The sequence below is a fragment of the Mandrillus leucophaeus genome, unplaced genomic scaffold, assembly GCF_000951045.1.
Source record: "Mandrillus leucophaeus isolate KB7577 unplaced genomic scaffold, Mleu.le_1.0 Scaffold1, whole genome shotgun sequence".
Classification (NCBI taxonomy): Eukaryota; Metazoa; Chordata; class Mammalia; order Primates; family Cercopithecidae; genus Mandrillus; species Mandrillus leucophaeus.
In genome coordinates this window covers 8866903-8871346 of record NW_012098097.1, presented here as the reverse complement: position 1 = coordinate 8871346, position 4444 = coordinate 8866903, and the positions used below count along the sequence as shown (strand labels likewise).

At 55.4% G+C, this 4444-nt stretch overlaps 1 protein-coding gene across 1 annotated transcript in view; it reads right to left on the bottom strand.

Annotated features, from left to right (window-relative positions):
- ITGB4 (integrin, beta 4) overlaps positions 1-4444 on the bottom strand; it is a 43773-nt gene that overhangs the window by 18455 nt on the left and 20874 nt on the right. The gene's annotated exons all lie outside the window — the stretch shown is intronic.

Genomic DNA, 4444 nt, shown 5'->3' with positions numbered 1-4444 from the left:
GGAGTTCGAAACCAGCCTGACCAACATGGTGAAACCCCATCTCTACTAAAAATACGAAAATTAGCTGGGTGTGGTGGTGCGCACCTGTAGTCCCAGTTACTTGGGAGCCTGAGGCAGGAGAATCACTTGAACCCTGGAGGTGGAGGTTGCAGTGAGCTGAGATCGTGCCAGCCTGGGCAACAGAGCGAGACTCTGTCTCAAAGAAAAAAAAAATAATTAGCCAGTGTGGTGGTGGACATCTGTAGTCCCAGCTACTTGGGAGGCTGAGGTTGAAGGATTGCTTGAGTCCAGGAGTTCAAGATTGTAGAGAGCTAGGACTGTGCCACTGTACTCCACTCTGGGCTAGAGGGAGACCTTGTCTCTTAAAAAAAAAATTATTCTTTGGAATTTTTATGGGGGGACATTGGAAAAATAATGAGAACAGTTCCTATCAATAAAAAGAAGTAAATAAAAATAGGATGTGGCCAGGCAGCCCAGGCCTGCTGACTACATGCTCCCCTATGTTTGCCGAACGGGCCTCTGGGCCCAGGGAGGCGAGACTTTATCACTTTTGAGATAATTTTTTTTTCTTTTTTTGAGATGGAGTCTCGCTCTGTCACTCAGACTGGAGTGCAGTGGCGTGATCTCAGTTCACTGCAGCGACCACCTCCTGGTTTCCAGCAATTCTCCTGCCTCGGCCTCCCGGGTAGCTGGGATTAGAGGCACGTGCCACCATGCCCAGCTAATTTTTGTATTTTTAGTAGATAAATGTTTTCACCATATTGGCCAGGCTGGTCTCGAACTCGTGACCTCAGGAGATCCACCTGCCTTGGCTTCCCACAATACTAAGATTACCGGCAGACGCCACCTCGCCTGGCCTTTTTTTTTTTTTTCAGTAGAGACAGGGTCTCACTATGTTGCCCAAGCTGGCCTCCAAATCCTGGGCTCAAGGGATCCTCCCACTGTGGTCTCCCACAGCGTTGGGATTACGTGCATGAGCTACTGCACTGAACCAGGTTTTGTTTCTTTGTTTTTTTGTTTGATTTTTTTTTTAATTAATTTTTTTTTTAAAGAGGGTCTTACTCTGTTGCCCAGGCTGAAGTGCAGTAGCATGAACATGGCTCACTGCAGCCTAAACCTCCTGGCCTCAAGTGATCCTCCTGCCTCAGCCTCCCAAGTGGCTGGGTCCACAAGTATGCACTACTGTGCCCAGCTCATGTTTACATTATATGTGTAGACAGGGTCTCGAACACCTGGGTTCAAGTGATTCTCCCACCTTAGCCTCCCAAAGTGCTGGGATTACAGGTGTGAGCCACCATGCCTGGCCTTTGTTTTTAATTATGGATTTGTTGCCAGCATTTAAAAACTAGAAAAGCCAGGTGCACTGGCTCACACCTGTAATCCCTGCACTTTGGGAAGCCCAGGTGGGCGGATCACTTGAGATCAGGAGTTTAAGACCAGCCTGGCCAACATGGCAAAACTCCATCTCTACTAAAGACACAAAAACTAGGCCAGGCATGGTGGCTCGCTCCTGTAATCTCAGCACTTTGGGAGGCCGAGGTGGGTGGATCACTTGAGGTCAGGAGTTCAAGACCAGCCTGGGCAACATAACAAGACCCTGACTCCCCAAAAAAATAAGAAGCAAAAAAACCCCACACGAAACAAACAAGAGAAACAAAACTATGAAGCCTAAAACCCAGTCCAGCCTGTGTGCACCTGGATTTGGCTGTACCCCAGCACTGGGGCTCAGCAGTGAAGGTGATGCTGGCCCAGCCACGGCACTCCCTGCCTTGAATGGTTGCTCCGGCTGCTTGGCCCAGGGGAGGGCAAATCGTTACAGCCCTTGAGGAGTCTGGCCCGGGGACATGGGGTCTTTGATCCCAGCTCAAGAAGCCCAAAGCCCCCAGGACTGGGGCATATAGCGGGAGTTTATCTCCAAGAGGTTTGGCTGCCCTGTGGATCCTGGGTTGCAGGAGGGGACAGGAATGGTCTGGGCAGGTCCCTGGCCCATGAAGGAGGAAAGAGCCCTCTTGGCCTGAGTCCCTGGCAGCAATGGAGCCTCACCCAGGGTGTCACTGGCACCCTGGGCAGGTGAGACTTCCCTACCACAGGGTGGCAGGAGCAGGTGAACATATCCTTGGGAGGCCAGCCAGGGGCATGGCCAGCATCCAGGGACTCAAGCAGCTGCCATGTACTGCTTTGTCCTGGGAACCCAATGCAGCGCCCACACAGCCCCCCAGGCTGCACCCTCGACCCCATGGTGGAGCCTCACCCGGTTGCCCTGTGCAGTGCCATCCTGCGTGCGGTAGGAGACCTGAGACTTCCCGCCGTCCAGGACGCGCCGGATGACAGGGATGCGGGCCACCTGGTCCCCACGGCTGACCGAGTACTCAGGCTGCTCAAAGGACACCACATCTCTGGCTGCAAGGAGCCCGGGCACTGGTCAGAGCTGGGCCCAGTCCCTTCCCACCTTCTGCTCTCCTGCAGCCCGGCCCAGCCCAGCCCAGAATCCATGAGTCCACTTGGTTCCCTCCATGCACTGCCCTCTGGGAAAAGCACAGGAGCGAAACGGAAAATCCTTCCAGAAAAAGGTGAGGGACCGGGTGCAGTGGCTTGCGCCTGTAATCCCAGCACTTTAGGAGGCCGAGGCAGGTGGATAACCTGAGGTCAGGAGTTCGAGACCAGTCTGGCCAACATGGCGAAACCCCATGTCTACTAAAGATAGAAAAATTAGCCGGGCATGGCGGCCAGCGCCTGTAATCCCAGCTACTCGGGAGGCTGAGGCAGGAGAATCACTTCAACCTGGGAGGAAGCTGTTGCAGTGAGCCGAGATGGCGCCATTGCACTCCAGCCTGGGTGGCAGAGCGAGACTCCGTCTCAAGAAACAAAAAAAAGTGGGTCTGGAACAAAGTGTCCAGCAGACATCCTGGAAGAGCCAGGCAGAGGAGGGAGGCCAGGCACAGGCAGGACCAGAGACGGAGCCCTCAGCCCCAGGGCTGGAGCAGAGCAGGAACAGGCCTGAGGCCTGTGGCTTCCGGCACAGGTGGCAGGAGGGGTCAGATGTCCACGGTGCCATGCCTTGGCCAACCCCTCCTCTAGATAGAGAGGAGCAAGGGGCTGGCCCTTATGAGGATGCAACAGAAGCTTCCATTTACTGAGCGCTCACCACCAGGCACTTTGGCGAGGTGAACAACCCCGTATTCCATACAAGAGCCCTTACCCATTTTACAGATGGAGAAACCAAGGCTTGCAGAGGTTAAGTGACTAGCGTGGCCAGGTCGCAATTCCACTTACGCAGGAGGAACCAGTGCCCCTGAGCCCCCGTCTGCCTCCCTCACTCTCCCCACCCTGACCCACCTTGCTCCTTGATGATGGTGATGTTTACCAGGCGGCGGCCAAGGGTGGCAGTGCCCGCAGGTACATCGATGGCCTCCACCAGCAGCTGCTTCTCCTCGTCGTCCTCAGGCCGGATAAAGAGGGGCACCCGTACGTCCACCAGCTCCACGCCCTCCTGGAACTCCACCATGCCCCGGGCGTCTGAGTGGGTTGGGAGGTGGTCAGAGGTGGGTCACGGGGCCACATGGGCAGGAGATGTGAGGCAGTGGCACAGGGGACCCGGCCTCCTACCCTGGTCTGCAGTGAGGGTGTAGTAGCCAGGGGCCACCTTGAGGTCATGGAAGGCCCTCTGTTCCACCTGCTTCTCTGTAAGCTTCAGCAGGGCCGGCTTGGCCGAGCGGGGCGCCATCAGCACTGTGTCCACAATGGTGTGGTCTTGCCTGGGTTGAGGGTGGAGGGTTTAGGCAGGGGAGGGGTCAGGCTGGCACCTGCTGCCCTGTCCCTCCTGCCTGTCCTCTCCCCTTCAGGGGCCAGGATATAAGACAGCAAGAAGTGCAGGGTCTTCAGAGGCAGGCAGTGCTCCAGGCCCATGCCAGCCCTATGCCCTTTACCCTGCAGCCTCAGCCCAGCCATGGCACCTCCTTGTCCTCAGCATCCTCCTCTGTGAAATGGGCTTCTCTGCCCACCTCATCAAGGGCTGGACTGCAAAGATGCTAAGGGTGTGAGTGCTCAAGCCAGGCTGCTGCAGCCCCAGCCCTGGCTCTAGTTCTCAATAGCTGGATAACCTTGGGCAAATCACTTAACCCTTTTGAGCCTCAGCTTCCTCATCGGCAAAATGGGAACAGCAGTGATATCTACCTCACAGGCTTGATGAGCGGGTTGGATAAGATAACCACAAGATAACCACACACAGAAAGCCCTTAGGACCATGCTTGGCCGGTAGCAGGATCAGAAATGCTGGTCAGCCATTCTTTTTTTTTTTTTTTTCCAAGATAGTCTCGCTCTGTCGCCCAGGCTGGAGTGCAGTGGTGTAATCTCAGCTCACTGCAACCTCTGCCTCCCAGGTTCAAGCGATTCTCCTGCCTCAGCCTCCCGAGTAGCTGGGATTACAGGCGCCCACCACCACGCC